The sequence below is a fragment of the Saccopteryx leptura genome, chromosome 11 (genome assembly GCF_036850995.1).
Source record: "Saccopteryx leptura isolate mSacLep1 chromosome 11, mSacLep1_pri_phased_curated, whole genome shotgun sequence".
NCBI classification, from domain to species: Eukaryota; Metazoa; Chordata; class Mammalia; order Chiroptera; family Emballonuridae; genus Saccopteryx; species Saccopteryx leptura.
Genome location: NC_089513.1, coordinates 2,905,001 through 2,929,730, shown reverse-complemented (window position 1 = coordinate 2,929,730; position 24,730 = coordinate 2,905,001). Strand labels below are relative to the sequence as shown.

Here is a 24,730-nt window from a genome sequence, read left to right as displayed (position 1 = left end):
CTTCTAGTTGTCCAGGAACCCATAGCAGCTAAAAAAAAAAAAAGAAAAGAAAAGAAAAAAGAACATTCACTCCATAAGATACACAGGCATTTTCCCCTCCACTTTTTTTTTGGGGGGGGGAAAGTACGTCTTATGGAGCGAAAAATACAGTAATTACATTTGCAAAATCCCTATTTTCAAATAAGGTCCCACCCTGGGGATCCAGGAGGACATGGATTTGGGGAGACCCTCTCCAAGCTGCTCTAGATACCAAAGGGAAAATTATGTTACGCCTCATTATTTGGGTCACAGCTTTTATTGACGTGTGGAGGCAGAGGTGTGGCCTACTGAGAGTCTCATAGGTGCCCAAGGATGCTTTGTAAATATTAGATATTGCAAACCAGTAGTGATTGTGGATAGTAACCAACTCACAGAATACCATCTTGACTGTTCAGTGTCCTGAATGTGACCATCGCTAACCCCACAGTGACAGGAAGGAGCAGAGGGGTCCTCAATGGGGACTTGCTGGCCAAGTGGGGTTCAGTGACCTGTGGGAGGGTGATCCCAAAGGGACCCACATGGGTCATCCTCCCAAAGCTGGTAGGGTTGTGATTCGGGGAAACCTCTTGTGACCAACTGAGGTCAGTAAGTGGGTGTCACATGCGTCCTCTTGAGGACATTTCCATGACATCCAGGGACTGAGCAGCAAACCCCTTTGAGCTGGGTTAAAGTGCATCACCCGCTGCTCCCACGGGGGACGCTGCACGCTGGTGAGATGCGCCTGCCCAGGGTCCGGCGTCTACGGACCAGGAGCTCACGGAGCGGTCCCTGTCAGGGTTGCTGATGGAGCTCTAGTGGCAGTGTGGCAGGGGGCATAGCGACTTGAAGGGAGGGAAGGTGGGACCGGGGTGGGATGCACGGCTTGGTGTCTCATCACTACTCAGAGGGAGGTTGGCCCCTCGGGGTGGGTCCCAGTCATGGGCTTGGCACAGATATGTCACTCGACCCGTTAGCCAGCTCCTGCTCCCCGTGTGGTGCACACCGAGGACACTGTCGGCCACAAGAGGGCAGTCCTAGGGCCAGGGCCTGTGAGGACCAGAGGCCCTGGGCACAGTGAGCATGGGTAGGGTTCTGAGGGCATGTCGGTCAAAGGGATGTATGAGGCCCGTTGGACTTCCTCCTGGGCTTTTATACCACCTCCGGAGAAGGTGGTCACAGCATACGTCAGAGATGTGGCCGGGTGACATCCAGTCCATTCTTCCAACACCTGTTTCCAAGGGTCCGCCACGCCCAGGACCCCCTCCTGGGCGGTTGGAGAAGGCGGCAGTTGGCAGGACGACCTCGCCCCCTGTGCGCTCAGGTGTGGTTGGGGAGGTAAGAGGTGTATGCGCACCCCTTCATAATGTGGGGGGCAAAGTGGTTCCAGGGGGTCTCAGGAAACCTGTTAGGGGGAACTGGTGGGTCAGGGGTGATGGGAAGGGGCAGTCACGGGGGGCCTTGTGGAATGGCTCTGTCATTGCAGGTGGCTGTTTGTCGTGGACAGAGTAAGAAGAGCTGAGGGGTGAGGAGGTTCAGGAGAAGACAAATGCCATGTGATTCCACCTGTCACCTAAATTACCAGCCATTCTCAAATAAGTCCAAATTTAAAAAAAATGTATTTTCTGTGTCCTTGGAGTTTGCCCTGGCTGGGGTTGCCTTTTTTCCAGAGTACCGATAGGGCCTGGGTTCCGGCTTCTCAGCTGTGAGCTTCCAGAAGCTGGGGGAGCAAACAGAAAAAGGGCCAGACTGTCTCACCGGGGTGGCTTGGTACTAGAGTACAAAAAAAGAAAAAGGAAAAGAGAAGGACAAGTGTCTAATAAAGAAGTTCTGCAGCAAGTGCGGGCTCTACCTACAGACAAGGTGGCAGGAACTTGTTGGGAGGCCATGAAGCTGCTGGACACCCGGTCGGGAAGGAGCACGCAGCCAGCGGCAGAGCAACTTTGCCCGAGTACTCAGTGCACCTGCTGCATCCTGGGCTGCACGGTGCCAGGACATCCAGGTGCTGGGGAATGCCTCTGTGAACAGCAGATGTCCCCACGAGTCTGGCCTCCCTCCCTTGACCAGCGGAGGGTGAGCTGGGCCAGCTGCAGGGCCAGCAGGGGACTGGTGTTCTCTCCTGTGATGTGACTGTGGGTCAGAGCATCCCCGCGGTCGGCCTCTCCTTCCTTCCTGGCGGCTGGCTGGCTTGCCCAGTTGTGGGCCTTCTCTGGTCCTTGCTTTTAAAATCTGGTGAAGGATGGTTTGGGGTGTCCCACGCCCAGATTGCCTCGGTACCAGGTTAGCTGTGGTCCTGTGTTCCCACGAGCCCCCTGTGATGATGTGGTGAGTGAGAGAGTGGGAGATCCTTACAGATGGAGGTCTTAGTTCAGCCAGAGTTGGTTTGGTGGTTGAAAAAGCAAAGAAGGTGGGACCCCAATTTTTTTTTAAAGATTTGTAAGGCAGCCCTAAAAAGCTCGCTTATCTCTCTCTCTCTCTCTCTCTCTCTCTCTCTCTCACCTCTGTCCTCTCTTCCCACCTCTGTCTCTGTCCCAGTCACCTCCTACTCTCTCTCCCTCCCTACACTCCCCCACTCTCCCCCAACACTGTCACCGGGAACTCTTTTAGAAGTTAATGAAGGAGTTGCAGAGGTACCCTATTAGGCTTTCCTGCCATGAAATGCCTGCTCCGTTTTAATGGATATATTAACTAGTCATTGTTATCAAAAGGACTATTGCACAAATTAAAACCAGGCCTGCAGTCTGTGAGGAGAAACTGGATTTGCTTCCTTGCCTTGAGGTGGAAAGGGAGATGCACAGGGAGGAGGTGAATTCCGAGTCCTTGGTATTTTTAGAAGTTGCATTCAGGAGAGTAGCCAGCCACCCCTGCAATGACAGCAGCAGACTGTCACACCACTTTGCAGGTCTCTCTCTCTCTCTTTAAATGGAAGGCATGTGCGGGAACCCCCGGATGTTTTGGGGTGTGCCAGTATTTACTCATTTTAGAGGATTTCACTGATTTTTAAAATAACTCCTTAATGTTTCTGATGCTGCACCGTGCTTTGTGTTTTCAAACACAGGAGGCTGTCGTCACGAGAAGAGAGATAGGGGCTTCTCAGGGACTGTGGATCTAGACCCGATGAGCTGTCTCATGGCGGCAACAGGGAGAATTTAACAACTGCTGGGTGTTTACTTTCCCGTTTTATTCTGATTTATGTCATTTGAGGGAGTTTCCCCCTTTAGCCCTATAAAATTTGTTTACCGAGACGATAGATTTGTGTTCCCAAGTCTGGGAAATCCTCGTCTTATCTGAGCATATACCAGAGGCGTGAGTTCCCCATGACGGTGCGCGGCCTCGTTAGGGCCTGCGTGACTGTCACTCACTCTCCGTCACAGATGATTCATCATTGTGGTGCTTTAGCAACATGCCGTCGGGCGCGCGCGCGCCTATCCACGTGGCCCCGTATCAGGAAGAAGGTGGTGTTTTCTTGCCGCGTGTCTGGATTCTTCCGTGTCAATCTCAGCCGGCCCCGCCGTTCCTGACTTCCACCTGGTACCGTTCTCCCACAGACAGCTTGGTGGGAGGAGCGCATCCCCCGCCCCCCTAGACGTGCTGGTCCCCCTTCCCACGCAGAGCAGCAGTCCTGGGAGCGCCCCCACTGAGTCAGCCTGCCATCCGCCACGATGGGCGTCTCGAGTTCCACTCCCCTTTAGCCAGACCCCGTGAAGGGGGACGTCTGACACAGGGTGTCTGTGCATCAGGCGTTTCCTATCAGACAGGATCCAGTTCTCAGGGAGGAAGTTGGCTGGGGCGCATACAGCGTGCACTGCTGTCTGGCTGCAGGGCCTGTGGCAACATGCCTGATGTGTGTGTGTCCCGTGACCCAGGCAGGGGGGTGATGTGGGGAGGTCCCAGGGCTCTGTTCACCACCTGAGGGGGCAGTGGGGCATCACTGGTTTCTAAGGTGTCAGCATACAGACCAGACCTGGGTGGGTTAGAGAGAGAGAGAGAGAGAGAGAGTGTGTGTGTGTGTGTGTGTGTGTGTGAGAGAGAGAGAGAGAGAGAGAGAGAGAGTGTGTGTGTGTGTGTGTGTGTGTGAGAGAGAGAGAGAGAGAGAGAGAGAGTGTGTGTGTGTGTGTGTGTGTGTGAGAGAGAGAGAGAGAGTGTGTGTGTGTGTGTGTGTGTGTGTGAGAGAGAGAGAGAGAGTGTGTGTGTGTGTGTGTGTGTGTGAGAGAGAGAGAGAGAGAGTGTGTGTGTGTGTGTGTGAGAGAGAGAGAGAGAGAGAGTGTGTGTGTGTGTGTGTGTGTGTGTGTGTGAGAGAGAGAGAGAGAGAGTGTGTGTGTGTGTGTGTGTGTGTGAGAGAGAGAGAGAGAGAGAGAGAGAGAGAAAGAGGGAGAGAGACAGAGACAGAGAGAGACAGAGAGACAGGAGAGAGAGCGCCCCACCTCAGGTCCATAGAAATGCACCCAGATACAGAGCTCCCCATCACTTGATTGCTGGCGAGCCCAGAGCCCGTGATACTGAAATCTCTGATAGTAGATTTAATTTTATGAGCTGTGTTACCCAAGACCTCTAAGCCATTTAGATCATGTCCAAGTCATGGGGTTCAGAGGAGGTGATGGTTTTGGTTGTGTGTGTGTGTGTTGGGGGCGGGGCATTTAAAAGAAAGAAAGAAAGAGAGAGAGAGAAAGAGAGAGAAAGAAAGAAAGAGAAAGAAAGGCCAAGCACATGGCTTTTTATTTGTTTTTTTCTTTTAGGCACAGAGCTAGTTTAATTGAAAGAATAATTTGATTTGCTGCTGCTCCAGCCGGAGCGCTTGAGATGTGGCGAATTTTCTCTTGTTTCCCCCAAACTCCAGAATTTAATGCCGGCAGGTGAAGTTCTGAAGGCTGCTATCAAGTATCCAGAGACAATAACTGTCTTCCAAGTGGAATTTTGTCAATATTTTTTGCTGTGGGCCAAAGGACATTCACAGTAATGGAGTGCGGAAGCTGTGCTGGAAGGCACTGGAGGGGGGGCTGGCAGGATTTATTCTGCGTGGGGGCCCGCAGTGTCTGGGCGGTCCCTGCGGCTTCCTCGTGAGCTCTGTGCCCTGGTACACGGAGGCGCCCACACAGCATTTCCTATTCAGGAAGAGCCCTTGCTGGAGGGATTCTGCATGGGGGGGGGGGGTGTCCTGGGGGGGCGTGCCCTTACCCTTGCTCTTAGCTTTTTTGTTAATGGTCACATCAACCCACCCGCCCTCACCGAATGCCTGTCCTTGGAACACCACGGTGCAGCTGCCAGAAATCTGCCCTGCTGCATGGGCACGACCTTGTGCTCTGTCTGAGCCGGAGTCCCGCCCGCCAGCCTGCCTGCCCACCTTGGGAGGGCCTGTTCCCTGGACGGCTGGCGCCTGTTCCCCGGGGCCACTCCTCTGCCCAGAGGGCCCCCCCCAGTGCCTTCTCACCCTTGGGAATGGGTGCCCGTGCCCTTGGTTTTAAATATGCTGTTTCAACATGCTTTTGTAGAAAAGTTGGTTAACTAGTAAATTGCACAACCCACAAAGCGTAATGGTCTTGACGGCTTGAAACAGATGTCGGGCTCAGCTGCACGGGCTGCCTTGCCCTCACGTTATCTTGCTTTGTGGAGAATGATCCCCCCGAAATTTCATTTCGGAATATGTCTCTCCCCTCCTGCTGGGGAGAGCCATGACCTGCATGCCTAGAGGCTTTTTGTTTTTTTCTTTCAGGAAGGCAGTTTTCAGAGAGGGGGTGGTGGTGTCACTTGTGTGATTTTGCTGGTGTTCTCTGCATTTAGTATAATGAGAGGAACAGACGCATGGCCGGGCGCACACACACATGCGCACAGCCCACAGTGGGCTCCGTGCCCGGGAGGCACAGTGGGCATCCCTGGCTTTACCGTGCGGACGCATTGCTGTGCTTCTTTGACATGCTCAGGTCTGACGTCTTATCCCTTTTCGTGGAGAAGAGTCACAGCTGGAGTTTTTCTGTGTTCAGAGCCATGGCTCAGGCAAAGTGAAAGTAAACCCCAGGCTCCTGGTTGCCTTTGAAAAACCAGAACAACAGGCCCTGGCCGGTTGGCCCAGTGGTAGAGCGTCAGCCTGGTGTGCAGAAGTCCTGGGTTTGATTCCCGGCCAGGGCATACAGGAGAAGCACTCATTTGCTTCTCCACCCCTCCCCCTCTCCTTCCTCTCTGTTTCTCTCTTCCCCTCCCACAGCCAAGGCTCCATTGGAGCAAAGATGGCCCGGGCGCTGGGGATGGCTCCTTGGCCTCTGCCCCAGGCGCTAGAGTGGCTCTGGTCGCAACAGAGCAATGCCCCGGAGGGGCAGAGCATCACCCCCTGGTGGGCAGAGCATCGCCCCCTGGTTGGCATGCCGGGTGGATCCTGGTCGGGCGCATGCGGGAGTCTGTCTGACTGTCTCTCCCCGTTTCCAGCTTCAGAAAAATACAAAAAGAAAACAAAAACAAAAAAAAACCCCAGAACAACAAAACTCTGTTTCCTAAACTAGAAACGGAAGGCCATCCTCAGATACATTTTCTCTCCACCCCCTCCAGAACTATTCTTCAGGATGCGTATGAAGAATATGGCAGTGCTTCTGAAAAGGAAGGTCTGTCTCCACGGGGGCAGACGGGGTTCTCCCCACCCCACCGTTGGCCTCGGAGACCGCGTGGCAATTGCCTGCAGTCCACATGTCAAGTTCTTTTTCGGGTCCAGCCCCGTGGTTTGGTGAAGGCCGTGTTCCTGCCAGAGAGCAGACGGCAGAGTGGCATGCAAGGCCTGCTGGACGTGGGTTCACCCTGAGCCCAGGTAGAGGAAGCACCGTCTGGTCCGTGGGCTCCTTCTGCGGTCATCGTCATGTGGTATTGTTTTTTGGGGCATTAGTTAATTTGGGACACTCTAGGCGACCCCTCTGTCACGAGATGGGATTCCGGGATGGCTATGAGATCGGCCTACCGCGTGAAGAGCTCGGAAATGTGGAAACTGGAAACACAAACGTTTTTGTAAATACAGCTGATGATGAATTGACCCCTATTAGTGAAGGGTCAATGTAAAAGAAGAAAGAAAAAAGAATTGCCAAGTTCTGAATGTTTTTTCTCTCTCTCATTTGGAATCTGTTTTACATCTATTACACAGGAAGCTCATGTTTCAGTTCAATAGCACGTGTGTACACACACGCACGCGCGCGTGCACACACAGGTGCCTACTTCTCGCTGTGACTCATACAGCCCTGTATCTGTCCAGCGTGTCAGCTTTATACACTGTGACCATGGCATGACACTCTGTGGTGTCTGCTCCTCTCTGAGTCTCACCGGATCCAGCCGAGGATGTCACTGTGAACAGTTCAGACATCTCAGAAGAAGCTGGGCCCAGAAGTTCAGAAGCAGGTGGCGTCCCCGCCAGCGGACTCCGGGACCAGACTGTTTGGGGGGGCACAGGTGTGCGTGGTGGGGGGGAAGCGTCCCCGTGCCTGAGCTCATTGAAAGGGGGAGGCGGGAGTCTGGTTAGAAGGCCCAAGGTCTGTCACCTCGCCTGGAACCCTCACTGCCCCCAGCCCTCTATTCCCCCTCCATCCCTGGCCTCTTTGAGGGTGAACGCTCAGTCTTTTGGTACCTGCCTTCCCCTGCAGCCCAGGCCTCTCTGGTCTCCAGGTCCTGGTTGTGCTGTCTTTGCACACTCTCCCTGCAGGGCCTCCAGTCTGCTTGGTCACCAGCACTTGCAGCTGGGCAAGCTGTTCATGTACACACACCCCCTTCTTCCGTGCCCCCCTCCCCCCCTCCCCAGGACAGTCTTCTTGTAGCTTTTTCCACAGGGGTCCCCAGAACACTGTCAGGGGAAAGGTTCAGAGTCCAGTGTCTTGCCCAAGCCCGGTTGTGGGTCCTTGGGAAATGAATGCAAGTGCCAGGCCCCAGTGCCCTTCTCTGAATTGGGCGCGTGGGGATGTGGGCATTGGGGGTGTGGGCGCTGGGGGTGTGGGCGCTGGCGGTGTGGGCGCTGGGGGTGTGGGTGCGGGGGTGCTGGGGGTGTGGGCGCTGGGGGTGTGGGTGCAAGGGGTGTAGGCGCGCTGGGGGTGTGGGCGCAGGGGGTGTGGGCGCGCTGGGGGTGTGGGCGCAGGGGGTGTGGGCACGCTGGGGGTGTGGGCGCGCTGGGGGTGTGGGCGCGCAGGGGGTGTGGGCGCAGGGGGTATGGGCGCGCTGGGGGTGTGGGCGCAGGGGGTGTGGGCGTGCTGGGGGTGTGGGCGCAGGGGGTGTGGGTGCGTTGCGGGTGTGGGCGCTGGGGGTGTGGGCACAGGGGGTGTGGGCGCAGGGGGTGTGGGTGCGTTGCGGGTGTGGGCGCTGGGGGTGTGGGCGCTGGGGGTGTGGGCGCAGGGGGTGTGGGTGCGTTGCGGGTGTGGGCGCTGGGGGTGTGGGCGCGCTGGGGGTGTGGGCGCTGGGGGTGTGGGCGCGCTGGGGGTGTGGGCGCGCAGGGGGTGTGGGCGTTGGGGGTGTGGGCGCGCTGGGGGTGTGGGCGCGCTGGGGGTGTGGGCGCGCTGGGGGTGTGGGCGCTGGGGGTGTGGGCGCGCTGGGGGTGTGGGCGTGCAGGGGGTGTGGGCGCTGGGGGTGTGGGCGCTGGGGGTGTGGGCGCGCTGGGGGTGTGGGCGCTGGGGGTGTGGGCGCTGGGGGTGTGGGCGCACTGGGGGTGTGGGCGCTGGGGGTGTGGGCGCGCTGGGGGTGTGGGCGCAGGGGTGTGGGCGCGCTGGGGGTGTGGGCGTGGGGGCGCTGGGGGTGTGGGCGCGCTGGGGGTGTGGGCGCTGGGGGTGTGGGCGCGCTGGGGGTGTGGGCGCGCTGGGGTGTGGGCGCTGGGGGTGTGGGCGCACTGGGGTGTGGGCGCTGGGGGTGTGGGCGCACTGGGGTGTGGGCGCTGGGGGTGTGGGCGCACTGGGGTGTGGGCGCTGGGGGTGTGGGCGCACTGGGGGTGTGGGCGCACTGGGGGTGTGGGCGCACTGGGGGTGTGGGCGCACTGGGGTGTGGGCGCTGGGGGTGTGGGCTCACTGGGGTGTGGGCGCACTGGGGTGTGGGCGCTGGGGGTGTGGGCGCGCTGGGGGTGTGGGCGCTGGGGGTGTGGGCGCACTGGGGGTGTGGGCGCACTGGGGGTGTGGGCGCTGGGGGTGTGGGCGCACTGGGGTGTGGGCACTGGGGGTGTGGGCGCTGGGGGTGTGGGCGCACTGGGGTGTGGGCGCTGGGGGTGTGGGCGCACTGGGGGTGTGGGCGCACTGGGGGTGTGGGCGCTGGGGGTGTGGGCGCACTGGGGTGTGGGCGCTGGGGGTGTGGGCGCGCTGGGGGTGTGGGCGCACTGGGGTGTGGGCGCTGGGGGTGTGGGCGCTGGGGTGTGGGCGCTGGGGTGTGGGCGCTGGGGGTGTGGGGTTAGACACAGGTTTGCTCTGCCCTGGATCTGCCCCGGGGCTTGTCCTGCTCTGCCAGGTGTCAGCCCTGAGTCTCATGCTCTGCTTCTGGGCACCCATCTGCTCGGTGCCTCCGCCCCTGCCTTGTACCTGGAGGACCCTGTCAGCCCCGAGTCCTTGCCACCCAAGGCCTCCTGCTTGCCGTGCTGTCCCAGAGACCCACCTGTTGTGCCACACGGTCAGCCTTCCTCGCTCGGGTGTTGGCAGTGCCCCTGGGAACACCTCCCCTTGCCTTGGATGGTGCCCGACCCAGACTCAGCCTGAGGAGGCGTCTGGCGGGTGAACAAGTGGAGAACAAGTTCGCCAGTCAACCAAGGGACAGGTCCCTCAGCCCTAGCCACCCTCCCGTGCTGTGACTCCTGCCTGCCTGGAAGTTGAGCAGACAGTTCGTCCAGGAGGGGCCTGTGGAGCTCTGGGTCTCCGGAGAAGGCTGGGTCACCGGGGTGTCCCGTAGCCTGTGGCTGGGGCTCGGGTTCCTAAGAGAGCGTGTGGATCGGGTCTCTGCGGCGGGGATGCTCCCCAAGTACGCCGCCCAGCGGGGGACTCAGAGCTGCCGGTAGCCTCCGAGTGGTGGCAGTTTGGAGCGGAGGCCGGAGTGGCTGCCCTTTGTGGGACCCCTTCAGTGTCTCGTGAGAGGGCTGAGCCCTGTCCCGCAGCCCCTGTGGCAAGTGGAGGGCTGATGCCCGGCCCTGGGCTCTGGGTGCATTGGCAGGCGCAGCGTCCCTGTGGTGTAGGCACCACCATGAGTCCAGTGTCCTGCGGGTTCTTCAGACAGAACTGTCCCTCTTGTTGCTGTCTTAGTACCATGCTTTTACCCACGGTCTGCTTCTTCCTTTCACCAGTCAAGTCCATCACCCGAGAAACGATGATTTCATCCTGTTTGAGAGCAAATGGTGGGGAAGTAAGTCTCCCCCTTCTCCAGTATTTCCCCCTCTGTGCGTCAGGGCTCGCGTGAGGCAGAAGATTTGGGACATACGGGTGGACCACCCAAAAAGTGTTACTCCTCGCCACCCTGCCCGGACAGATGCGGCTTCTGTGAACATTCCCGGTGGAATTCCCACAGGATCCTTTTCGGACCCTGCAGATATTTTTAAACAAACACGAAGGGGGAAGGAGGTTCTGTATCAGTGTGTTTTATACTCAGTCAGTGTGAGCAGCTCATAATGCACTACTGGATAACATTTTCACAATGATTTCATTAGGTAAAAAAAATATTTTTTTGACTTGACAGTGGTTGGTGGGCCTTTGGTACCAACTGCAAACCTGTCCTCAGACTGTATCACTGTGTCTTTCCACTGGCTGTGCTCGGAGGCGCCGTCCCTCGGAGCCGTCACCAGGGGTGCTTCAAATCCTGCGACTGTTGCCAGTGAAGTCACTGGGAAGGGGTGTCTCTGTGTTGTTCTGTTTGCATTTCTTGGGTTCCAGGTGAGGCTGAATGTTTCCCCATCTATTTGACTGGGAAAATGTGTTTCTTCCTTTTTGAGTTATTTTTTATTTATTTTTTAATATTTTGCTCGTTTTTCTATTGCTGTGTTCATTTATTTTCTTTCTGATTTGGAAAATCTCTCATTACGGACGTTAGCCCACATTTCTGGTTTCTTTGTAATAGCGGATGATCCCCTCCAAAAAAAAAATAGTTTGCAATCTTTTGGCTTCTTCTGTTACCTTTAAAAATGATACAGGCGATGCGTATTTATTTGAGAAGAACTCGAACAAAGAAAATAAATGAAGCTGATTTGAAATCCCATCATCCAAAAATAACCAGCGTTGGAATTTTAATGTATATTCTCCTGGCTCTTGTCCTAGGAAAATCTACATACATAATTGTATTGTACATGTATTTTCACCAGGTGATTTCTTCCTCCATATTTTCTTTAATAGCTTGAAATTTTCTTTTGCACATAACATATGCCCTGTCAAGATAGACCCGCTCTGTCATTTTAAGTACCTGCACGGTATCTCACTTTAGCAAGCGCACATTTGAGAAGCCATCATTGGTGGAAACTCTGTTCTCTGTTTCAGCTGTAAGCAGCTGTGTAATTAATATCTCTGTGTGTCAGCCTTGGCAATGGTGTCATCGTTCCTTGCCATTCCCAGAAGTAGAATTACTCAGGTCGAGGATGTGGGCTGTTCTAAATGATTTGGGTCAATATGCTGCCCACTGACTCCGGGAAGGCTGTGCCCGTTTCCAATCCCACCAGCGGTGTGTGATTCTCTGGGATGTGGCGTGTTTTTTTCTTTTTTGATGTACGAAGTTGTTTTTATACGGTTTCATTGGTCTTTTCCTGAATAGATTCTGCCTTGGAAGTAAGGTGTAAAAGGTGCCTTCCAACCCTCAAGATGATGTAAATACTCTGTTTTGTTTGCTTCTGCTCTTGTTGTGGATTCATTTGCTTTGTGCTTTTAAATAGTTGGCTTATTTGAAATTGATTTTGGTATTTGGTGTGAGGTGGGCATCTAACTTTTTAAAAGGGCAGTTTCCCCCTTTACACTTATGAAAAAGCTGTCCTTCCTATACTGCATTCTAAAGACTACCTTCCTTGCATACTTTGTTATTAATGTATTTGGGACTGTTTCTCAACTTTCCCTTTGATTTTGGTGAGTTATCTGTTTATTCCTGATCTGTATGTATCCTGTTTTAATCACTAGGACTGTGTAGTACATTTAAACATCATCTGATAGGTCCCTCTTCACGCCCCCAGCCCATTACTCCTCTGTCTTCAAAGAATACTTTTTAAAGTTGTTCTTCTCTATTAGACAAACTTGAGAACCATTGTTATCGGCTTTAAATACCTTAGGTGGTTTGAGTGGAATGATGTTAACTCATTCAGCAGTACTCAGCATCCTTATAATAGTAAATTTCTTCATTCTGAAAATAGAAATGGTATACTTTCAAATGTAAGTCATCCTATTTTATTTACCTCTATAAAGTTTTGTGGGTTTATCAGAAAGTCCCTTGAATTGTTTTGGATATTATCTGCTAGTTTTTCATTTATTTATTTATTTTTGTTTGTCTGTTCGTTGCTCTTGTGACTGGATTCACTTCTCTACTTGAATGGCTTATTACTAGTGTATTGAATGCCATTGAGTTTTGATAACCTTTCTCATTAGCAGAAGCAATTGTTTCCTGGGCATAAGTAGTGACAGCCTAGATTTGCCTACTCTGATTACTGCCTTCTCTGTCGCCCTTCTAGTTTGAAAAAAAAAAAAAAAACAAAACCCAAAAAACCACAGTAGCTTTTTTAATATTGATGAATCAAAAGTCAAATTTCAGTTGAGAATGCCTTCAAGATCCTTTGCAAATAAATCAGTGAGTCTTCAAAAGCCCGAGCCGCACAGGAAGCTCTGGTTCTGAAGAAGGGGGAGTGGGAGACGTCCCTCGCTGGTGGATAGGGAAACGGTGGCCGTGTCCCCAGTGGACTCTTTTCATAGCGAATTGGCAGGAGAAAGGGCTCCCATGTGGTGGGACAGGGAGGGAGTGTATCTGACTATGAAGAATGCCCACGGGATGGGTTCAGGAAGTGGGGGAGAGAATCCGATTTTTAAAAAGTGTGTTCGTGATGAAATCCTCCTGACGAACCACTGTTGTCATCGAAGGAAGAGCCTTTTAAGAGCTCTTCTCCGAATGTGCTACTTTGTCCTTCGCTCACCAGTCGTCTCAGTGTCAGCCAATGACAGAGGAACCATCTTGAAAAACTTAACGATGAAATTGCACGGTTTCTGTGTGCCGCATTTATTTTTGTGGTCCGTGCTGTGATTCCTGTTGGATCCTCTGGATAGATAATCCCTGAGCCCCTCGGCCTGGGTTCCTGTCTATGTAAAGAGTCTGGTTTTGGGGGCTCATTTCTCATGATTGTCTTCATGTAAATGTAAAATTATTTTCTTTTTTCTTTTTATTTTTTTCCATGAAATTTGAAAGTGAATCTTGGCGTGTTACCTTGACACTCTGATTTGGCATGGACCCTCACGTGTTGGCTCAGTTTTTATAACATGTCATGGGTCTCTTCCTGTCCCCCTCCCGGCCCCCGCCCCTGGGGAAAGTGAATTCTTACTGCTTTATGGGACATGCAGAGGATTTAATGTGATCATATGTGTAAGGCTTTGAGACATTCATAAAAATGTGTGTATCTTTTTTGAAACATGATAAAACCTCACCTATTGGGAATCCAGTTAAGTTCCCTCTTTGTTCTGAAGCAGCTGCAAATCAGAAAAGATAAAAAGACATCAGGCATCTAGAAGTCCAGGCGCTAAATTCCTATACTTATCCACAGACAGTATCTCTAGGTCCTCACTCATCCTTTACATTGTGTTTTTCCTGTTCCTCACAGTTCTGCTATTTATGGGTATGTTCCTCTGGGCCATGGCAGATTCAAAGTAGCAAGTTGGAAGTTTGGAGAAGGCACCTAGATAACAGTGAGAGGTGATAGCAGAGACCTACTAGTGAAGGGGAAGAAAGGAAAAATAAAAAACTATAGTAAACAAATAAATACCAGGAAAAACACAGTGTGGTGGGTCCTCTGTGGTCATTGCCAATGGGTCATGATTTGTATTTCCTGTCGTTGTCAGGGAACAATGTTCGTTGTGTACAATAGGCTTTACATAATGTGCTTTCAAAAGCATGTGTCTTTTATCTAATTTCCCAGTATTCAAACATTTTAATAAAATCCTGTTTAAAAGGGTAAACCTTCCACTCCTCAGAAAATGGAGCTTCCCTGAATGACTTCCCCCCGCCCTTGTTGGGTCCTAACTAACAGTGGTTTTACTTGGTGATGTTAGGGTAGATCATTGTGAGTATAAATTCTTCATGTATTGTATGGAAACGTTTTGGCATATGATTTCACAATGGGGAAGCATACTTTGTACATCTGTTTTAATGTATGGATATATATATGTGTGTGTGTTTTAAGTTGAATTGGCTGGAAAGTATGGTTCTGTTCTGACATGTCTGTTTCCTTGCTTCCTCCCCTTGCCATCTGGGGTGCTTTCTGCAATATTGCTTTCGCTTTCGGGGGAGGAGAGGAGAGGAGAGGAGAGAGAGGAGGAAGAGGAGAGGGGAGGAAAAGGGAGGGGAGGGGAAGGCCACTATGATGTTTCCACAGATGTGAGTCTGGCCGCACTGGCCCCGACCCACCTCCCATTTTCCATTTGCACACTCCAGTGGAGGTGGCGTGGGGCCCCTACCAGGGTATGTTTACCTCCATAGGAAACAAATATGCTAAAGACAAGTAACAGGTGATTTACACTTACTTACATAGAATCACTTTTATATTGCGACCAGTTGGCTTGTTTCTTTTTTTCCCCTGCCATAGCTGGGATCCACTATAAGCCCTTTCTTACTTCTTAACATGTAACTCTTTCAGACTTGATGATACACTATCTAAACTTAACATTAGGAAAATACTCCTTATAACTTTTAGTACCTATGTAAACTTCACTTCTTACCATTGTGGAAGAAAAGACTTGTTGCTTATTGAAAAGTAAACGTCAAGCCTGTGTTGGTTTGGTTTCTACTGAGCACAGTAGAATTGTTGCAGCGATTGGCTGTTCAAGAATCTGGAAGTAACATACAGACCAGATTTTACATGTGTATTTTATTTCTTGCACTCAGGAGGAGACTGAACTAATGAAGAAAAATAACATTTGTGCTTATGCCTTAGAAGAATGTCATAGGAACTATTTATTGCTCACTAAAGAAACTAAATTACTTAATGAAGGTGAGATATTACATGACTTGATTAGGAATTTAATTTGGGAGCTATTTTCAGACGGTTATCGGCCAGGGCAAGAACTGTAACACTTTGATGGACAAAGACACTCACATGATTTGAAATAGGCAGGCAACTAAGTGTATTTTAAAGGAATCAGGTATTTCGATGCTTTAAATAACTTTTTTTTTTTTTCAAAAACAGACCTGTTATCAATATAACTATGCCATCAGTAAGAAAGTATGATTACTTTAAGAGGAATTCATTTTCAAAAGGAGTATATTGCTAGTCATTGGTGGGGCTCGTGTCACGACTTCATTCATTAGCTTCCACTCCTACAACACATGCCAGGTTGTTTCTGGTACCAGGGTATCTGTTCATTGTTCATTTGGGGTCAGGAAAGACCAGAAATCAGCTTGACCCAAGTGTCCCCAGTCTGGTCCTAGCAGACAAGCTGGAGCCCAGAGGCGTCTGGACCACCTGACCCGTAGTAGGTCGTGTGCATGTGATGATTCGAGATCCGAAATTCGGTCTCCTTCCCTTGGCCTTAAAATTGGATTGATGATCCTTACCTTTGCTGGTCTGTTCCTCCTTCCTCCTCTTCTGAGTGTGACAAGATGGGGAGAGGAGGGATCTCTGGATACCTACGTGTGAATTAGTGATTATGGTGACAGCCAGGACGGACAACTGAGGGACAGCTCACTGGAATCTTCTGGAAGCATCGTCACGTAATCACTGCTTTAGAGCTTTATGAATTCTGTGGGAGGATGTTGAAAATAATCCTGTTTCTACTCTATATAAACTCTTCTTCTGTTTGAAATTTTCTAGTGACTATTTTTTTTTTTTTTAGTAACTTCCATGATTAGACGCATTCTGGCATCTTTAGGTAACTTCGAAAGCGCTGCATGTGACGCAGGTGCAGAAACACATCCATAACAATTGCGTGTCCCCTGCCCCTTGCCCACATGTGCCACAGCTCCCTAGGTCAGTGACGGCTTTTTTTTGTGATGGGCAGGCACACTTGTGTGTTGCCTTCAATCTGTGGCACGGCAGATGAAGTATTTTTTACTTAAGGCAAACTTATGGGAAATGTGGTTCTTTTTAAGAATATGCAGATAACTTGATTTTATTGACTTATCGGGAAGATCATGGTGATGAGGATGTATTGCCTCAGCGATGTGTATGAGACATCTTGTTGAAAGGACCCCAAACTACTGTTGGTTGTCATTTTAAAGAAAGCAGTTAAAGAGCTTGATTAAATCGATCTTCAATTGAGAGATCATTAATGAGCTAACCTCCTTCATTGACAGATCACTCAAGAACCCCCAAAGAGCATGTGATTTCCTCTGTTTTGCAGTAATTCATTTGAAACATTTACCAAAACCCTTAATGTACGCAGAAGCTGCTAAACTGTTTTTAAGCGAGGGGCCCTTTTTTTTTTTTTAAAAGCTGCGTCTCTGAGCCATGCCTCATCTAGTCACGTGCCAAGAAGACATAGTTCGGTCAATGTCCCGGCATCTTGATGAGGACAAAGCACAGGGAGTGAGACTACCTGATTCCTAAGAGCAAGTGCTTTTTTTCTGTGAGAAAACGTTTTCAAGGGTTATTGATTATCCAAGGGTATTTAGTAAGTTACTAATCTAGGACATTGTTCATTTAAAAAAAAAAAAATCTGGTCTTAAGTTGCTTTGTGGGAGCGAGAAGACAAGGCTAGCACCTGTGGATATGTTAATGACCATTTTTGCTTTTGATTCTCGATGCTTTTGTCTGCTCGGTGAGTGTCTCTATTGAGGAAAGCATAACCTCAGAGCATCCCGGTCCCTGGTCGAATGTTTATGGTCTCCAGTCCTCGTCCGCATGGATTCAAACAGCATTCCCGACTTCTGCTGCTTTATGCAGGTGGCTTTGGTCACAGTTCAGCTCCCTCTTTGAGCACATCTCCTGTCTCCGTTGCTTTGGCTGTCATGAATGACGTGCATTCGCTGATGAGCTTGGATCTTGTCTGCACACGTGCTGTAGACGTGTGGACTGCTGTTGCTGTTTGATGGGTGCGTGGAGAGGTTTGTGCACACAGGCCTTGCTGGTGCGCGCTGAGAGGATGTCCCTGTGCATGTGGAGGGGGGCTCCTGGAAGCATCTGCTTCCTAGGACCTGTCTGCTCCTGACCTTGACCCAGACGCAAGGCATCTGTAATTTTATCTGCTGTGGTCCTTCTTCGATGCTGCTCTGTGATCACAACTTGGACTTTGTTGGGATGAGCTGATGGGTGCCCATGGTGCCTGTCATTGGGGTGCTCTCTGCAAGCCCTCCCCACCCCCCATGTGGTGTATTTTGTATTGAAATAACATCTCCAGGGTGTATGAGCTACTCTCTGACACCATGGGCACTTGTTTCAGACTTACATACCCACATGCACATGTGAATTATTTGCCATAAAGATTGGAAATATTCATGTAAAATTATAAGTATTTAAATTCTCTGAAGATATAAGGGATTTAGTTTTACCACTCTCATTGGGAAAGATAAAAACTTCTTTCTTTGGGAAAAGGGAATATTTTTTTTCTCTCTCCTAGAGGTGGTGACGTTTAGTAGTAAATAGTATTTTTTCATAGCGCTATAGAAGTGAAATGTGTATGCCAGTGTATTATTAGAAACATGCTTAACTTTATTACAGGTGATGTTCTCTGAAGTCTTCTATTTTTTTTTATTATAAATGCTACTAAATTGGTTTCATGACCCATGAATAACTTTTACCTCTCAATTTGGAAAACACTGTCTTGTAGTATCCACCTAGGATGGTCCCCCCTCCCCTGTGCTTACAGTGAGACTGGGGGGAGGGGAGTGTGCCAGCCACTCATAGACACGGATAATGATGGTGATAGTGGTGATGCTGATAGTAATGACTGATGGGGATGGTCAAGATGGTGATGGGGATGATGATGATGATGATGACGGTCAAGAAGATCCGATGGTGATGATGGTGATGAGGACATGGGGGTGGTGATGATGATGATGGTCAAGATGATGATGATGATGATGGTCAACAAGATGCTGATGGTGATGATGGTGTTAGTTGGGGTGACAGTGGTGGTGACGATTATGGTGATGTTAATGTCAACTACTATTATTCACATGTTCTTAATATTTTTTGAGAATTATAAAATAATACATGTTTCTTTTAAGTAATAAAGATATATACAGGCCCTGGCTGGTTGGCTCAGTGGTAGAGCGTTGGCCTGGCGTGCAGGAGTCCCGGGTTCGATTCCTGGCCAGGGCACACAGGAGAAGCATCCATCTGCTTCTCCACCCCCCCCCTTCCTCTCTGTCTCTCTCTTCCCCTCCCAAGGCTCTATTGGAGCAAAGATGGCTCGGGCGCTGAGGATGGCTCTGTGGCCTCTGCCTCAGGCACTAGGTTGGCTCTGGATGCAACAGAGTGATGCCCCAGAGGGGCAGAGTATTGCTCTCTGGTGGGCGTGCCGGGTGGATCCCGGTCCGGCACATGCGGGAGTCTGTCTGATTGCCTCCCCATTTCCAGCTTTAGCAAAAATGCAAAAAAAAAAAAAAGATATATACAAATAATTAATGTTCACCACAAAACACAGTTAATGACAGGTCCTTAGCCTGCTAAGGCACTCAACTGTTGTTGAAACCTGACTCGATCATCTGGCATACGAAGGAGGTGGACAGAATGGATGTGCAGTGGCAAAGGTCCCCAAACTCCAGGGCTTCAAGGGGCTTCTTTCCCAGGCACCCTCCACATCCCTTGCACGTACGCTGCATGTGGTCCTCTCTCAGGCACCAGCTGACATGACTCCACCACCTAGACCACTGCCCATCACTGGGACAGGGACACAGCTCTGAAGGCTCCCCCTGGAGTGTCGCTCCTGCTCACGTCTTCTTGGCCATCACTGATTTCACCGGAGCAGAGAAGTACGACTTCACAACATGCTTGGGTGAGAAGAACCTGAGTTGGAAGACAACCCTCCTGGCTGTCCAGGGCCCAAGCAGGAAGGCGAAGGGAGAAAGGAGAGAGGAAAGAAGAAAACCGTACCTCTTAAGAGATTAGTAACTAATTCTGCCCAGAGAGAAGTTCCAAATGGTCTTCGATGTACAGCAGCATCACTGTATCAGCCTCCGAGGGTGATTCCTGTAAAGGACAACGGTCATCTCTCCATGGAAAGATGTTCTCTACAGGATGTTGGATGACGTGTCAGCTTGCCCCGGTGTTTTTACTACGTGGCCTGACCTGGGCAGCCATCACCATAAGCTCAACACAGGCAGACATCCAGGGGGGATACCTCCGTACTTGAATGCAGCCCCCGAGAGAGTGGGGGGACTGCCTCCAGCAGGCGCCTACCTCCCAAACTGACAGGTGTCCTCCAGCAGCCCAGACAGCTGGGAGTCCTGTCTTGGGTTTCTTCAAGGTTTCTGGTTCTATCTCTACTGAAACATAGTTTCTCGTTTCAGAGTTTCAGAACGGGTTCCTTTCTGCAGCATCACGGAGAGGTGGTCTCAGTGGCAGTCTCGTCAGAATGCTGCAGCACCTTGGGCTGAAATAAAACGACCCTGCTTTTGAGGGGATCTGCAATATCATAGGAGTGGGAGTTTTGATGCGGGGAGCGTTGTTGATTTCCATATAGGATACTTTTACAGACCAGCTTGATAATACTGTGTGTTAAGTAAATAAACAGCCACAGCCAACAAGGGGCTTGGCCACCATTCAAACCAAGCCCTCGAGCGGGGGGCTTTTGGTTTTGAGGAGGAAGAGCCAAGAGGGACGGGCTTCCCCGCTCTGCGGGAGACACGCGTTGTCCCTGGCGTGGCTGGAGGGTGCGTGGTGGGGCTGCTGGTCCCCATGACCTTGGTGGCCTCTCTGATTTCGTTGAGAGATGCAGAAAGAAACAAGTATCTGTTGGTTTTTGTTTATTAGAGAGGGTGTTGTAGTGAAATAGGAAAGCAGTGAAACAAACCTCCTGGGTTCCTCAGAAAGCGTTTATTTGGTCCCTGGAAGTTGACCAGAGAGTCTGGTCGCCGACTACGTCTTGGGAAGCACTTGCTTTAGGAATGCTGTTAAAAAAAATGCAGAAACGAGGCCGTGCAGTGACGATGTTGTGCGGCAGGGAGCTGAGTCACGTTAGAGGTGATCGTGGACACGGGCAGACCTGGAGACTCCCTCCCGCCTGCCGGAAAGCAAGTCACGGGGTGACTGCTGGTGGAGGGGCTTGCCTTCAGGTCGTACCAACTGCCCTGTCTGTGAAGTGCAGAATTAGGAGGTCTGCTGTGTTCATTCTTTTACCCACCCAGCAGATATTTACTGAGGGCCCACTGTGTACAGAGCTTGGATGTCAGTGCCATGTAAGTTAGGGCCCGGACAGACCCCTTGAGTGTAACTTCCAGGCTTGCGATGGACATCATTGTTCATTTGCCTCTGGGCTGGGCCCATCTGGTTTGTCCTTTATAACCTGGGAATAAATAGTATTCACTATCTTTTTTTTTTTTAATTTTTTTTAAATTTTATTTTATTTATTCATTTTTTTTTTTTTTAGAGAGGAGACAGAGAGGGAGAGAGAGAGAACAGAGAGAGAGAGAGAAAGAGAGGAGAGAGAGACAGGGGGGAGGAGCTGGAAGCATCAACTCCCATATGTGCCTTGACCAGGCAAGCCCAGGGTTTCGAACCGGCAACCTCAGCATTTCCAGGTCAACGCTTTATCCACTGCGCCACCACAGGTCAGGCTATTCACTATCTTTAAACCACATTTGGGTTAGGCATGTCTCCTGGCCCCACAACTGGCCCTGTTACAACAGAAGCAAGGACAGTCTTCCCAGTGGCTGGGAGCCCGGAGCCCCCAACGGCCCCCCTCTGTGGCGGCTCCTTCCTCTCGGCCTCTTTCCAACTCTTCTCTGCTGTTGGAAACCCTTTCTGACCTCTGAGGGCAGCTCTACCTGTCACCTCGAGAAACCCTGGGAGGCGGGGATGGAGGGGGCACTGCTTCCTGCTGTGCCCTGACCCCAGTCCCTGCCACCGGCCTGCGCACCATCCCGGCCTGCATAGTGTGTCTGGCTTCTTCAAGGACACCCTCAGGTTGGCATGGGTTTAAGGATCATCTGCTACAACCAGCCCTTTTCCTGGGAAAGGGACCGGAGACACGTGGTGGCTTGTGGACCCGGCTCAAGGTTTTCTGGGATGCGTGCCTGTCGTACACGCATTGCTGTGTACACACGGGAGCTCCGGGCTCTTCCCTGTGCAGGGTCATGACATACTTGAATCAGTGTGTTCCTTGTGGTCATGGCTTTCATAACTTCTTTCCTAAAGAGCACGAAATCCTTTGTCAGGAATGCCATCCGTAACTCACATTACTTCTGTGGATAAGCCCGGCTCATCACCGATCACTTTGACTCGGGGCATCTTTGTGATGTCTAGGGGGCACTGGAAGTGTAGGACCTGTTTGCATTTCCAAGGACCGACTTGCGTTTCCGTATGTGTCGCAGCCATATTAATTTTCAGGCTCTTCTTCGTGTCTGAGAGGGGTGCACCTTTTAGTTTTATATTAATTATCAATATACATGAGTTACCAATAATCAATGTATTTTCCCGACACGACGTTGTATATTTTGCAAATTCTTGTAAGCGAATGTTAGCACCCCCAACTCTGACTCCAATTAAATACACATAGTAAGGGTGTATCCCTTAAGGAAGTGGTTTGTTTGCCGTCATGGTGCCCAGAGACAGCGACAGCATCCACCACATCCGTGCTTCTTGTCTGCCTCTCGGCCGTGAAACCAGAGAGGTGATGTTTTCTGCTGGCTGGTCGCGGTGTCCTCATCCACATTCGTGCAGATGCAATCATTCAGTGTGAGGAGACGCAGTGTTTTCCTGAGCCGATTTGCATATATACACATGTCCAACTCAGCTCTACCATTGTCATGGTGTTGAGGAAAACAAACTGACTTTTGGCCAGGTTTTTGGTTCTGGAAGTTTCTGTGCTTTGAGCTTGGGAGGGGTAAGGGGGCGGCCTGGCCACAGCCAGGAGCCCAAGATGTGTCTCAGTGGTAACTGTATCTCTGCTTGAGGATACTGTCCTTAGACCACACTCCATTCCCTTGTCAGTCAAGCCTGGAGCTGCAAGGAGCCTAAGCACATACCCACCATAGGATGGCCCAACTGGCCTTTCTGTGGCTCCTCTTATAACGTGTGACACTGTCTAACATGCGAGAGATTGCAGCACAGATCACAGAAGATGGCTCCGTTCTAGGATGATAGTACAATAGTCAGAAATTTGTGTGAAAAACGTACTTAACTAGCTGTTCTCTTCAAGTCCTCTTTTTTTTTTATGATTATTTTCCAGAAAACAGAAAAAGAAATTAAAACCAAGCTGCCATCCAGTCCAATATGTTGGTGGATAGCATTTATTCAAAGTGGGTAGTTTACTTACCCTTTATGGGGAGGAAGAGTGGAATGCACTATTGACATGTTTTGTACCCCCACCCCGTTTTCATCAAAATAACTGTCAGCAATGAACTCTGCCTCTCAGTGAACTTTGTATGTGGGTGGTGTCTCTGTGCTGTTTGTGTTCATCCGCTTCATGCTCAGAGTCCTCCCAGGAACTGTTACACGGACAGATGATCACCTATTTATGTAGAGAAAGGGGGAAGAGAGGAAAAGGGCTGTTTGAAAGGCACGGCATTTTGCTGCCTAGGTAGTTGGTAGATGCTCTGGGGACAAGGTGACTGCTGGCCCTGTGAGGTGGGACCCTGTGGCAGGGTCTCCCAGAGGCTGATGGAACCACAACCTCCGGTCCAAACCCAAGGCCAGCTGGCGTGCATGGGGAGGGGGACGTCCTTGGCACTGGAAATAAGTCAGGGAGAGTGTGTCAGGACCTGTGTACCAAAATATCTTTTAAAAAAAGTGTCATTTCTGAACTTCAGCCACAAGTCAGATTTTTGTTCTCTCATTTTTGTTTTTTATTTTTTTGAAATCGAGGGGTACCCATTTTCAGTTACGAAGGCTTGAGGCATCTTCGGCTCGATCACCCCTCAGCCAAAGGTGCCTGTACCCAGCGACGCTGGTGACCAACTCCTCTTTCTTTTTGTCTTCTTCGTATCGCAAGGGCTCCTTCACCGTAGGAGAAGTGATACCGGAATGGCCTTTCTTTTTTCTTTTTAAGTTTCATTTGAGTACGCTCAACATATTTTTAATTTCCCCAGAGAGCGTGATCCAACAGCTTTAAACCCTGGTTGTTGAGCGATGTTTCGGAAAAGACGTCTGCTTCAGCCACGACACCCTGTTCGTGCGACATCTGGGATCTTAAGAAGGCAGAGTTGTTTTTCTTTTCTTTTTTTTTCCTTTTTGAGAGAAATGTGGCTCTCCGTGGGATTATCTTCTCGCCGCTCACCACGGGCTGGGGCGGGGGGTCCCTGTGGCTCGTCACGCGTGTGCACTGGAATAAGCAGAAACACTTTAAGAAAAGTAAATGTTGTGCTTCTCTGTCACATTTGATTTGAGCTCAGCTCTGATGGTCGTTTGAAGCCGACATGAAATGCGGAGCCTGCCCGACCCATTTTAGCACCCATTATCATAATCTCACTGTCGTATGGCCACTGAGTTAATGTACTTACAAATGACAGAGAAAGTGTGTTACACGACCTCAGGGTTCTCAAAAATTAAATGACGTCGTAGGTTGTATTTCAAAGAAGAGAGCTCAGGAGAACGGTTTCCCCTTCCTGCTTAAAGTGTCACTAGGCATCACAACAGGATATTGTATTTCTTTTTTATGACACGCAAAAAAAAGAAAAAAAGTTAGGCTTTTAAATTCCCAGATTCTCCACATAAGATTTAATATTGGGGTAGGGAATGACATCCCAGTGGACTTCCCTGTGTACCAGCCCCTCACACCGCCCGCAGTCGGTCCCCTCGAAACGTAGAGGACACAGAAGCACTTTGAAATTCTTCGCTGGGGAAGAATTTAGTATTTTTCCCTCCCCCTAATACAAGGCCCGTGAATTCCCATCTGAAAGCCAGTGAAGTACTTCTGTTTACTGAGTCTGCTTTGCTAAGGTGTTCACCGTAGACTGTGTTTCTCTTTAGGTGTTTGAGGATGGGACCATGTTTGGTTTTGAAGACGTGTGCTTCTGAAGGAACCAAGTCTTGTAGTGTGAGGTTCAATGAGAGGTGGAGGAAACTGTTCGTTAGAGCAAGCGCTATTAGTGATGTAGCAGGGCGCAGAGCGGTGCTGCCCGCATGCCCCCTGGTGTGCTGAGCGTGCCCGCAGAGACCCCCCCCCCCCCCGTGCGTGAGTGACAGCCGACGCTGTCCATGACAAGGGGTCACACACCCCAGCACACCTGTGCATGCCGAGACGTGGGACAGACCTCACCCCGTCCTCCCACACTTAGCTATCAGAATCAACGTGCTCACATGTACTGGGCTTCTCTCTGCACATAGATCAAACAAACGGCTCTCGGAAGCAGCCCCCAGGACACGGAAAGGAATAGATTGTCTTATAGATCGCGGACAAGACGGGGCCTCCACAGAACAGTAAGAATCCAGAGGCCCTTCTGTTTGGTTCATGTGAACATGCACACAGGGCAC

General features: G+C 50.7%; 1 protein-coding gene across 2 annotated transcripts in view; it reads left to right on the top strand.

Moving 5' to 3' along the window:
• TSHZ1 (teashirt zinc finger homeobox 1) overlaps nucleotides 1-24,730 on the top strand; it is an 81,628-nt gene that overhangs the window by 34,024 nt on the left and 22,874 nt on the right. The window lies entirely within an intron of this gene.